Genomic DNA, 14,197 nt, shown 5'->3' with positions numbered 1-14,197 from the left:
TAATATCTCATATTTATATAACATGAACATTTTAGAAAGTCCTGTCACATGCTTCATTACATTTAGTTCTATAATAGTTCTGAGAAGTGGATTGAACAAGTATTATAGTTTCCATTTTGCAAATGAAGAAACCAAAGCATTAAAGATCTTTAGTACTTACCCTAACCATTTGAGGAGTCAGAACTTCTGTCCAATATTCTTTCTACTGTAAAATTGCAAAACATTGTTTCCTTAAAAAATAAAATGAACCACAAGCAACATGACCTGTTAGCTTGTTGCCAGAATCAGCAGACTGAGTGTGAGCTTACAATTCACAGGTTTACCACTAAAATTGAGCAGAGTGACCCCCATCCAATTCACCCTGCAATCCTAGGTTCCAGAAGCCCATTTGGATACAAATGAAGCATAGTTTGGTGACCTTTTTCCTACCTTCACTGCATGTCAAAATTGAATTTGTTAGAGCTGTCATTAAAGATGGGGTTGGTAATAAAAGGCTGAAATCTGAACTAGAATCTGTGTACCTTGTTAGGGAATATGGTCTAGGCAGGTAAACATTTTGAGACAGTGAAAGAGGGCCAGAAACAACTAGACATGGTGATTTAAAATCATTGTACTTATTTCCCATTTAAATTTGAAAATTCTTATAGGTATGGAAAAATAACTACTAGGATATTTTCCAAAGTTCCTTCCTAAAATTATTAGGGAAAAATCCCAAGTTTTGGGGAGCCAGTCTCTCTCTCTCTCTCCTCTCTTCTCTCTTTCTCTCTCTCTCTCTCTCTCTCTCTCTCTCTCTCTCTCTCTCTCTCTCTCTCTCTCTCTCTCTCCTATTGAGAATGCATTATTCATTGATTAAGTGTGGGCATCTAAAAACTTGGAACTTCATCCTCACTTTGTCAACTAATTTAAGCTAGTACCAAAAAAAATTTTTTTAAGTAACTCATTTAAAAAATTCAAGCAACATAACAGTCTAGAGTGGTACAACACATTTCATTTAGTTTTATAAAAGGCTCACAAACATTTATGAATGATTTCTTTGCAGTACAGACCAGAAAGAAAAAATGTGGCTCTTTAATTGCTTTCTAAAACAAAGTTTCAGTTCTTTAATCTGATACTCGGGAACTTTTACAATGAAACTTTTGTCTTATTTTTCTAATTCTCCATCTTATTCGCTCATTATTCATATTCAGAGAACAGCTTTTTCTTTTCCTTTTGTGCCTCTTGCACTACTGTGTTGCCTTCATGCCTTGGTTATGATGTCTCTTCTATGTGCTATGACTGTCTTCATTTCTATTTCAAGGTCCAATTTACACTGCCAGTTCCTCCATCAAACTTTCTCTCTTGCTCCTCTATATGAATTTCCTGAATACTTGATCAGGATTTCTCTCATGTCATCTGTTCCACCACACAGTTAACGATGTATGTCTTGTTCTTTATCCAATATACAAATTTCTGACATGGGGATCATCATTGATTCCCTCATTCCCATGCATAATATCACCAACCCCCTAACCCTAACTGTGTGTGTAATAGAGTAGAAGCAATGTGGGCTTTGAAGTCTGACAGCCCACATTTCAAGTCCTTGCTCTGTCATTTACTAGCCATATAACCTGAGGCAAGAGACTTAACCTCTCTGAATCTCTGTTTCCTCAAGCATAAAATAGGGCTAAGAATACCTCTTCTGTTGTTACAGAATTAAGTGAAGTGAAAAGCATGCATAGAGCTCTTAGTATTTTATATCAGATATGCCAGGTCCTAAAATGTGTTCATAATGCTGGTAGTAGTGGTCATATTTACATTTTAGAAGCCACTATATTTATTGCTCAGTTTCTGCAAACATGTCGGAAAAATAAAGAAAAATGCCATACCCACATACACAATTTATTGTGAGGACTATTTTGAACTGGTTTGTAAACTCTTATAACTCTTAGGTAAAATTATCTCAGGAGTTTATTAAAAAAAATAGTAGAACCCTCCTTTAAGTAGTGTTAGAAACACAGATATTCTTTGATATTTAATTTGCTGGTATAATCATCCCTGATTAGCTTCATGAAATCTTTTCATCTTGAAGAATTTCAGGGTTTTTTTTTTCTTGTTGCTACAGTACAGCATACATAATTTGTAGTTTCCATATCCAGAATGACAGGGCAACATGGGGATGTTGTCAAAATGGTCATCAAACTTACAAGAATTGTGGGTCACACCATCTGGAGAAGTACAAAGTATGTTCTGTTGAGGGACCTGAGGGCAACATCAATCAGCCTCTGTGCTAGTCTAGAGGTTCTCATGAGAGACTAGGAGGTGAGTGTGAACAGAAGCAGCAGACTACAGCTGATAGGTAGAAAGCCAGAGACCCCAGAGGAAAAGACATTCATGTCCCTCAATAATTCTCAAAAATCTTCATAATCATTTGTATATTACAGTTGTTTCTTGGAATCATTATTAAGAAAAAGGGAGAAATACCTGGTAAAAAGCTAGTTATTAGAGAGTTCAAAAATCTCTCAATTTATAGAGTAAATGCACTACTTGTTTTAGTAAAAGATATGACATCTAAGGCCGATTCAAACCAATTTGTTTTATTCAGAATTTGGCTTTTTTTAAAATTTATTTTAGTATGTTTTATAGTAGCTTAAATTATGTGCTATTTTGACTATAAATTATTACCAATATGACTGCTATTTGAATTATAAGCTCCGGATAATATCTAAAAAGATGAGATAAAATTTTGTATTTGGATAGGAGTAGAACTTTAAAACAAATTTTTTTAAAGTTTCTTAAATCTTAAAGGAAAATAACAAAAATTATAAGAAATCTTTATTGGAGAATTAAAATTATAATTAAGGATATATTTCATTTCATAAATTTTCACAGTGTACAGTTCCCAAATGGCTATTAGATTGTGATGAAATATATCTGCAGTGAGTATTACTGCAAAGAAGAAATGCACATGTTCATATATATAGAAAGGAAACAATATCAGCTTGTCAAGAAATCTGGTTTCTGTTATTTCCAGTTTAGCACAATCATTTAATTTCTCTAAACCTGTTTTGTTCATCTGTAAACTAAGCAAAATGAGCAGATTGTTGGTGCCTAAGAACTTCTGACACTAACATTTTATATTGTGATTTTGGACATACTCCTTTTATTGAGTTTAAAAATCAAGATTAAGCATCTGTAAATGTGTAATATTTCTAGATATAAGCTACAACCTACTTTTCTGCAAGCATCTCAGGGAAAATACAGCTGAAAATTAGTGGCTATTTGTATAGTTTGTATTCCAAAATATAATTCAGTCTGAAAATCTGGGTAAATTTTAACCATATTACTAATTCTCTGAAACAACTTGTACCTATACATTTCTCAAATTAAGTAATAGAAAACTATAGAGGAAAAACATTTTTTATTATTTTATAATTAAGCCCCAAAATAATATGAAGCAATGAATCTAGGGTAAACTATTGGAGAAAAAATTAACACTTCCATCTACATTAGACTGAATTGCACTTAATCAGTGTTCAGTGTTGAGGCATACTTCATTGTTTAAGTATATTTCAGGTAGCTCTTAAATTAACAACTTGTGACTAATTTTTGTGAAACTATAGAGACTTACTGACCACCAGATGGAGCCAGTATTGTTCCATTTGTGGTATGAAAGTATGCTGAAAATGAAAATTGATTGAATAGAATGAATAAGTGGTAGGTTTCTTATTGTAGCCCACAGTACAAGAAAATTAAACTTTTGGCATTATTTTGCCTCGTTTTTGCAAGTGCATATATACAGAGAGACAACTTCCCCCCATTAAATAATTTCTTTATTTTAAATAAGTTTTCATTTTGGCAGTTTCATTGGATGAAGAGAATGGTTGTCTTCTTACTCACTTTTTGAAGATATCATCTGAACAAGTATCTTTAAAACAAAATAAGTAAATATTATGGGTCCTAATTATTTTAAAAAAGATAGTAATGAATATATTTTATGTAAGTTATCATTTTAATATCACTTAGACTATTTTTATTGAAGTTACCTCTGTAGTGGATTTTTTAATAGTGAAAAGGCATTCTGACTTGGAGAAGGATATATCATTCATCCGCAGTAGCTCCTCAAGGAAGATGGTGAAGGAGATGGTAGAACATCGACCTCAGTGAATGACTGCAACTCATACAGAAATTCAGCCAGAAAAATCAGTGTCCAGGGGCTTTAATCAGGGGCTACTGCCTTAAAATAAAGTTCACTAACTCCTTTCACTTCTATTTAACAAAAGTCAGAAAATATCTAATTCTTAAAACTCAATGTAATTAGGCGTCTATCTATTGAAATAGTATTTGTATTCTAAAGGCCATAAGACCCTGCAGGCTCCAAAGGGACATATGTCATCCAGCAATAAAGTCACTTTAGACACTGTTGTAATTCAAGACCTAAAAATGATCAGTTTGTTTGTTTTTCTATTTAACTACTATTCATTGAGTTTATAATATGTGTGAGGATTCAGCCTGGGTGAGCTTGCGGCCTTGGGGGCAATATAAATAGAAACAATTATGATACAGTGTGCTTAGGAGCTATGACATGCTTTAAAGGTTCAAATGTGGGAAAAGTATGATTCATTTGGGAGAATCAAGACAAAGCCATAAGGCATCCTTCCTGCATGGAAACTGCTTAAATTAACCCACTGTTTGGCAGGCTGCTCTTCTCTTATTTTTTCGTTATTCTTTGAACCATATATTCTGATCTAGGGGAAATAAAGGATCCTTTTTGTATAGGCTTTTATTTCATCAAGACATGGATATGTTATCTGATTCCTTTTTATGTCCAATTGAAATGATCTTCCAAGTCTTCTTTTTTCTCAAGCATAAAAAAGAAATAACTAAGCTAGAGTTCATATTTTAGATCTAAACATCATGGGTTTGTATTTCCAGGTTTATAATCCCTGAGATGAATTATTTAATCTCTTATTACTACCCTAGTTTCTTCATTGGCAAAATGGGGTTAATAACATGTATTTCTCAGAGAGTTATTGATATTGAGGATTAAACAAGTAATTCACCTACTAGTGTCTGGCTCATAGCAAGTACTTAAAATGTTAGCTATCTTGTTAGCTCTTTTTAAGTCTGGAACTTTTCCTGAAAATTAAGATTTGACATTAAAATTTTCGAAAAAAACACTTTATTCAGAATGATGATAAGATATAGCTAGACATCTGTAGCATTAATAGTTTTCTATATCTGTTAAAGTCTATCACTTTTGTTATTTAAATGAAGTTTATAGTTATTACCACATAACCTTTATTTATGTAAAAGTATTCTCTTATTATGGGAATTTTGCAAAAAAATCCTTGAATTAATGAAGCTATTTAAAATCATTCATAAGCAACCTTATTAACAGTTTTGGGGATATAATAGCCACTCAATTCACTTCTCTTTTATTTTTTAAATGAATAAATTTGCAGTTACTTGGAACTGATAACCTCAAGCTCAATAAAAGAGACAATAAAAAATGTGGATATAATGCTTATTTTATAGATGAAATGAGATTTGTGAATGGATATATGTGAATGATTAGCTAGGTAGCCAATGAAAAGATTCAAGTGGAGCAAGTATTCAGTTTCTGACTAGCTCCTAGGAAGAGGGTTAGGGACACTATAACATTCAGGAACAAAAGTTTAGTGTGTACTTAATTTGCAGTCTTACTACAGTTTATTCTCTCTACTAGGTGTTGAAATTCAGTAAGTTTTAACTCAGACTCTGCTGCTAACATTTATGGAACACTAGTTAAGTAACTACAGTTATCAAGAACTTAGCTACTTCATCTATAAGCTGAAAAGTTAAATTAGAAGATATTCAAAGTACCATCTAGCTCTGCTTGCCCTAGTAGGAAACTGATGGTTCTAGTGATTTTCTCTTCCCCAAGTAGTTTTATGTACATTACCTAATTTTATCTCATAAAGGCTAACACATTTTAAAAGTGTTATTCTAATATCATAACATCTATAATCTTTCAGTTCTCTAGGATCCTGGTATTACACCCATGAATCTAAAATTTGATACTTACACACTATATTCAATGGCTTGATTTCTTAACTATTTTCACAAGTTAGGTTCATTTTGCCCTTTAAATTACTTTTTGGAATGAACAACATGTATCATATATGTTTCACATGTCTCTCTCAAAGTACCAAGCTCATTGAGAGTTTTATTTTCTGAATTTAAGTTTTAAATGAAAACAATAGGACAGAGTGGGCTTTAGTGTAACACAGACCTGGACTCACTTCCCAGCTTTACCATATCTCAAGTGCAAACCTATCCTCTTTCTTCATTTGTAAAATAGAATGATAGATACTTTTTCCAAAGATAATCAAAACACCTTAGAATAGTGCCAGGCAAATAATAAGTCCTTGTAAATGTTTGTTTTTATCCTACTTATTTAGCGTGTTTCATGGACATTTCAGTTAATGATAAGCAATCATTATATTACATCTTTATTAGTAGAGCACTCTCTATATAGAGCACTCTCTTTATTTACCTGACATGTTTTCCATTTGGTAACTCTAACACATCTACATTATGAAAACTTAGAGGTCAGTTTTCTGAACTCAATTTATTGCACTGAATTAGTCTTCCTGAGCCAAATTTTATTCCTATTCATTCAATCATTATATTACATCTTGATTAGTAGAGCACTCTCTATATAGAGAAATTAAATTTTTTTACCTTCCTATGCATTTAATTAGCCAGGATTACATCACTAAAATTCACCTCAGGTTAATTGCTTATTCAATTTTTGCTTAATCAGAAAGTAGCATATAAGAAATTAATGTGCTACTTTCTGTTCTGGTAACTGAGCTGATACTGAAGTTTCTTTTAAATACATATGGAAATGCTGGCTAAAATATGGTCTAGCCCAATTTAAATTTTTTGCCAATTGGGGGTGGGGGTAGAAATTTCTAGGTACTAGAAACAAAGGGAAGACATAACCAGAACATTAAGAAATAAAGCTGCAGGGCTTGGGCTAAAACTTAGTGATAGAGCACTTGCCTAGCATGCTGAAGCACTGGGCTCAATCCTCAGCACCACATAAAAAGAAATAAATGTATTATGTCCATCTACAACTTAAAAAAATGTTTTTAAATAAATCAAGCTGACTGCATTTATCTAAGAGGATATTGGACCTAGATGTAGGCTCTAAGAGGAAAGAGCTGGAGTCTTAACTCACATTTGGATAGAAGATGTATCCTTGGGTTAGAGAGGAAAGTCTGAATGTACACTATGTGTAAGGTATAAGAATCCTAAATCAAGAAGTTAATTCAGACAAACAAATGGCCCTGAACCAATGAAATCCCTTGATTGTCTAGCAGAAAGAAATGCAAAACCTTTCAATGAACCTTTACACAATATTGGATGCCAAGAATTCCTGTGGAGTGTGATAAAGATGGTGCCCTAATTGAAAGTAAGGTCACAGTAAAAAAATTAGAAAACATTTAGAGGAATTATCACTCTAGGAAGAGAGTGGACATTAACATATCTCAAAAACAATTGGAAAGGTGCAACATAATGTGTGTTTTACATAATTGAAGAGATTCTAAAAGAATAAAAAATCATAATAAAAGACTAAAGCTATGAAGAGTGAATGAATCTGAAAAAGAGCCAAATAGAATTTCTTTTTTTTTAATATTTATTTTTTAGGTTTTGGTGTACACAACATCTTTATTTTATTTGTATGTGATGCTGAGGATCGAACCCAGCGCTGCACGCATGCAGGCAAGCGTGCTACCACTTGAGTCATATCTCCAGTCCAAGTAGAATTTCTATAAATAAAAATTGTTACTATAATCAATGACTTAGTTTATGATTTAAAAGCTGAGTAGAGCCAAGCATGGTGGCACACATCTGTAATCCCAGCAACTGGGGAGGCTGAGGCAAGAGGATCACAAGTTCAAAGCCAGCCCTAGCAACTTAGTGAGGCCCTAAACAATTAGTAAGACCACATCTCAAAATTTAAAAATTTAAAAAATAAATAAATGAAAGCTGAGTAGATACAACTAAACAGAGAATTAGTGAACCAAAATATAGAGCTAAGGAAATTACTCTGAGTGAGTATATTGATGAGAATTGAAAACATAAAAAAAAATGAATGTCTTATGATTATTCATAGTTGATTACACTTTATACTAATGTGCTATACCCAGTCAGGAAATAGAAGAGTTGTCAGCTTCTTTATATAGATGGGCTTGTGTAGCAGGTATCACTGCATTCAGCTTTATGTATTATAAAAAATGTTTTGGGTTACAGTTTCCATGCAGTCCAGATGGAGCCTTAGCAGGTTTAATCCTAGTATGACAGATTTGTATAGTGAAAGACTAGGAGACTTCACAGCTATTCTCAAGAATAGCTGTTAACTGTTCATTTGGGGCAAGAAAAGCAAAAGGAAGAAAAGACATCCTTAAATCAGGTGATTAAAAACGTTTCACAAAACAAAGAACTAGAGCAGCTAATGAGCATACCCAGAGGTCTGCCTAGGCTTGTCTGATCTTAATGGTTTAGATTTATGACTTTCTAGGAAAAAAAAAAAAACTGACATACCTTGAATTTGATTGAGTTTCTTTATTTACCTGATATGTTTTCCATTTTGGTAACTCTAACACATCTACATTATGAAAACTTAGAGATCAGTTTTCTGAACTCAATTTATTGCAATGAATCAGTCTTCCTGAGCAAAATTTTATTCCTAATTCTTGATGCAAAGCTACTTTCATTTTCAATGGCATATGGCAAATGGCTAGGATAAATTACCAAATTAGTCTTTTCCACCTGGAATTTTTGTGAACACTGTTAACCAAATCTTGACACTTTTCTTTTCCTTAAATTCATTACCAAACTGGTAAGTCTGAAAGTAAGTCCTTACTGTGAAGCAGTTGTGAATATTAATTTGGATAGGGAAATTGCTTTTGTGAGAATTAAAGTTTTTGGCTCTTTTTTTCTCTTCTTCTTCTTCTTCCTCTTCTCTTCTTCCTCTTCCTCTTTTTTTAGTGCTGGAGACAGAACTCAGGACCTTGTATGTGCTAAGCAAGCACTCTACCACTGACTTACATTCCCATTCTGGCTGAAGAATTAAAGATTTTAAGGATTCTATTAGTTGGGATATTTAAATTAGTATTAACTTTAGAAAGTCTTTTAAAATCTTAGAATGGAATACCATTTCTATATGATAGGATCAGTCCTTTTTATTTTATCTAACGAGAATAATTGAGTAGTATATGGCATCTTAATTATTTGGAGTTGCATCAAATTAAGTAATCCTTCATGTAGGCAGGCAGAGAAAATATAGCATCAAGTTACCCTTTATCTTTACTTTAAAGAACATTGGTTTTTATTTTATAACTTTTTGCAAGAAATTATCACAAGATTAAATCAACATAGGCCAAAGTGCTACATGTTTCACTGCTAAGATTGTGTATTATGGAAATAGACTGATTAATGAGAACACCCTTAAAACAATCTCAGTTGCCCAACCATCTGTTCTTCCCTAGAGTCAGATTTGCATAATTCAACTGTTCCTCTCAACTTTTATTAGTCCACCTATAATTGGTAGTCAGTGGAACTTTTTCATACCTCTATTGAGTATATCTTTAAAAAGAAATCAAATTGAAATTAAATGATTAATATCCATGATCAAATTCAAAGTTTCAGAATGTATCCAAGAAGTCAAACCCAAAGATAGTTGAGTTAAAAAGCCTAAGTCCTTAGCAACTAAAGAATCTGTGACTCTTTTTAAAGCATTCTTTACTAGGAGGAATAGCAGAGCATTTACAGCTATGTAATGATAGGGTATAGCCTATGATTTACCCATTCAACCCTGAGGCATCAAGAATTTGAATTCTTAACTTTCATTACAAAATCCAGTAGTTGTATTGAAGTCAAAATGGTCTCACTTGTGACCAGAAAGCTGAAAGTCTAGTTTTTACACACTTTCCCCCTTAGGAAGCCAAAAGCTGCAGTCAGGATAAGATTATAGTCCAAGACCTTATCAGATGACAGTTGGTTTAGGAATTGAGGCATAGATAGCTTTCTAGAATTCTGTACAGTTCTCCCTCCATCTGTTGAAAATTGCTCAACTGGAATATTGCTAAGACTGGATATAGTTAAAGATGTGGTAGATACAAGTAGTATTGGAAACAGTTTTCAGCCCTGTGAAAAGAGAAAGTAGTTATTTGATCTGGGATCATTTAAAAAAAAAGCCCTACAGTTTTTACCAACTATTCACTTAACATTTTTCAAAGTAAAATCCATTTCATTCATCACTCAGAATGCAAATAATCTCTTTATCATTTTAAAATTTACTCCTATTACAAAATTTTAGTATTTGTTTCATACAATCCTAAAATTTATAATGGCCTTATACAACACATTTATTAAGATAGTTATGACTACATTTAAGAATGAAGACAATGTTTAGCTATATCAGCAGATATGTTCAGGTGTACTGGTACTACATACTGTGTTTTCATATCATATCTAGAAAAAATCAAAAGAAATGTGGTTCATGAATATTGAGAAAATCAATTCATTCAAATTGTCTTAATTAACTTTTCCATTTAAGTTAAAAGGAAAAGTAAAGGGAAAAGTAAAATAAAAAAATGAACCATCCGTGGGCTGTGTGTGTACTATGTTGTGCATCCTTGCCTAATGAGGGGATAAATCTGGCATTGGGAACCTCCCTTGGCACCCCCACAGGGATTGACCGCCTGATTGCAGATGAATTTCCCCCTCAAGCTCTGCCAAAGATCCCACACAGCACCTGAGATAGGTATGACCTGAGAAGATGCCAATCAACCTACTGTCTACTAGACATCACAAAGCAAGACTCTGCCCTTGAAACCTTATCCTTGATTTTGATGTACCCCCCTTAAATAAACCATCAGAGTCATCTTTTCTTTCTCTAATTCCAGCACTCATGTGGACTAGATCTACCAGGGGCTTTGCTTTTGTAAACATATTTCTGGCCATTTCTGTCTTGTTATTTACTAATTATTTGAGACTTTAAGTCTTAGGGTGGCTTATATCCTCCTGGGCAGGAAGAAGAACCCCACTGAGATGCTGGCTGTTATTTCATTATAAGAGCATCACTACTGAGGAATCCTTATCATTATTTTTTCGACTGTCAGTTGCTTCATAGTTTGGCCAAAAATGAATAAATAAATAAAAGTTTCCCTTTTCCTTTCATCAAAATAAAAAAGTTCCATAATATAAAAGGAGTATATTTTATATGTAGAAGAAGATCAAGATAGGTTCAACTTAAGCAAAAGTGTGCAATATCTCTTGAAAGTTATCAAAGTCAATCGTAACAAAGAAAAATATATATAGTATTAGCATATAAATATGCAGTATATGTGAGTATATTTTGATACCATGACATTTTTTATCTGAATGGGATAGTAATAAGAATAGCTTGTTAAGTGTTCACCAGTGTGTCTGACATTTCATTTATTCTTCACAATAAGTTAAGTAGATATCATTATCCTCATTTTATAGCTAAAGAAACAGAAACACAGAAAGATAATACAAATTATACCTATGTCACACATACCTATGTCACACATATAATAAATTCTGGAACCAGAATTCAGATTAGTGTCACTCCAAGAACTGTTCTAATCATACCCTGCTCATTGACCCCTTCTGTAACAGGCTTTTTGTAACCACCAGAGAAAAAATTATGAGTTCTTAGTTCCTGTGCTAGTTTTACTGCCTTAAGAATACCTTCAGAGTTAACAAAATGGATCAAGGAGCTTGATATTAAATCAGAGACACGGCATCTGATAGAAGAAAAAGTTGGCTATGATCTACATACTGTGGGATCGGGCCCCAAATTCCTCAATAGGACACCCATAGCGCAAGAGTTAACAACTAGAATCAACAAATGGGACTTACTCAAACTAAAAAGTTTTTTCTCAGCAAAAGAAACAATAAGAGAGATAAACAGGGAGCCTACATCCTGGGAACAAATCTTTAATCCACACACTTCAGATAGAGCCCTAATAACCAGAATATACAAAGAACTCAAAAAATTAGACAATAAGATAACAAATAACCCAATCAATAAATGGGCCAAGGACCTGAACAGACACTTCTCAGAGGAGGACATACAATCAATCAATAAGTACATGAAGAAATGCTCACCATCGCTAGCAGTCAGAGAAATGCAAATCAGAACTACCCTAAGATACCATCTCACTCCAGTAAGATTGTCAGCCATTAGGAAGTCAAACAACAATAAGTGCTGGAGAGGATGCGGGGAAAAGGGCACTCTTGTTCATTGCTGGTGGGACTGCAAATTGGTGCAGCCAATTTGGAAAGCAGTATGGAGATTTCTTGGAAAGCTGGGAATGGAACCACCATTTGACCCAGCTATTCCCCTTCTCGGTCTATTCCCTAAAGACTTAAAAAGAGCATGCTACAGGGACACTGCTGCATCGATGTTCATAGCAGCACAATTCACGATAGCAAGATTGTGGAACCAACCTAGATGCCCTTCAATAGATGAATGGATAAAAAAAATGTGGCATTTATACACAATGGAGTATTAGTCTGCATTAAGAAACGACAAAATCATAGAATTTGGAGGGAAATGGATGGCATTAGAGCAGATTATGCTAAGTGAAGCTAGTCAATCATTAAAAAACAAATACCAAATGACCCCTTTGATATAAGGGGAGTAAACAAGGACAGGGTAGGGACGAAGAGCTTGAGAAGAAGATTTACATTAAACAGGGATGAGAGGTGGGAGGGAAAGGGAGTGAGAAGGGAAATCGCATGGAAATGGAAGTCGATCCTCAGGGTTATACAAAATGATATATAAGAGAAAAGGAGGGGTAAGACAAGATAATACAAATGGAAGAAATGATTTACAGTAGAAGGGGTAGAGAGAGAAAAGGGGAGGGGAGGGGGGATAGTAGAGAATAGGACTGACAGCAGAATACATCAGACACTAGAAAGGCAATATGTCAATCAATGGAAGGGTAACTGATGTGATACAGCAATCTGTATACGGGGTAAAGTTGGGAGTTCATAACCCGCTCGAATCAAACTGTGAAATATGATGTATTAAGAACTGTGTAATGTTTTGAACGACCAACAATAAAAATAAATTAAAAAAAAAAGAATACCTTCAGAGTTAAATAAGATTGCTCACAGATTATAACTATTGGCAATAGGTGATGTGTAAAAGAGGTTATTGTACTATTTTTTTTCCTTTCCTCATTTTTATTGGTGCATTATGGTTGTATAATGATGGGATTTGTTGTTACATATTCATATAGGCATACAATTTAACAATATTATTTAGCCAATATCATTCCCCAACACTTCTCCTCTCCCTCCCCATCTCTCATTCCCTTGTCCCTTTCCTCTACTAATCCCCCTTTGATTTTTATGAGATCCCCACCAGCCACCACCTTTATTTTCTTTTTTCTTCTAGCTTCCACATGAGATAAAACAAACAACCCTGGACCTTTTGAGTTTGACTTATTTTGCTTAACATACTGCTCTCTAGTTCCATTCATTTTCCTGCAAATGACATAATTTCATTTTTCTTTACGGCTAAGTAAAACTCCATAGTGTATATAGACCATATTTTCTTCATACATTCATCATTGATGGACACCTAAGGGTGGTTCCATAGTTTGACTATTTTGGATTGTGCTGCTATAAACACGAATATATACATCACTGTAGCATGATGACTTTAATTCTTTAGGATAATACCAAAGAGTGGTATAGCTGGGTCAAATGGTACTTCCATGCCTAGTCTTTTGAAGAACTTCATTTGATCTCCATAATGGTTGTACTAATTTACAGTCTCACTAACAGTGTAAAATGTTCCTTTTTCTCTACATCCTCTCCAGCATTTATTATTATTTGTATTCTTGATAACTGGTGTAAGGTGAAATCTCAGTGTAGTTTTGATTTTCATTTCCCTAATTGCTAATGTTGAATTTTTTTTTCATACATTTCATTCTTCACAGAACTAGAAAAAGCAGTCCAAAAATGCATTTGAAAGAATAAAAGGCCCAGCATAGCCAAAGCAATTCTAAGATCCGCCCCCCCAAAAAAAAAAATGCTGGAGACATCACAATACCTGACTTCAAATTATACTACACAACTATAGTAAAAAAAGCTGCATGGCAGAAAAGCAGACACATAGACAAGT

General features: G+C 33.7%; 1 protein-coding gene across 1 annotated transcript in view; it reads left to right on the top strand.

Annotated features, from left to right (window-relative positions):
* The window catches only part of Cwc27 (CWC27 spliceosome associated cyclophilin), a 217,135-nt gene that overhangs the window by 162,399 nt on the left and 40,539 nt on the right, over positions 1–14,197 (top strand). The window lies entirely within an intron of this gene.

The sequence above is a fragment of the Ictidomys tridecemlineatus genome, chromosome 1, assembly GCF_052094955.1.
Source record: "Ictidomys tridecemlineatus isolate mIctTri1 chromosome 1, mIctTri1.hap1, whole genome shotgun sequence".
Taxonomy (NCBI): Eukaryota; Metazoa; Chordata; class Mammalia; order Rodentia; family Sciuridae; genus Ictidomys; species Ictidomys tridecemlineatus.
Note: the sequence above shows the minus strand (reverse complement) of the source record. Positions and strands in the feature narration are given on the sequence as shown.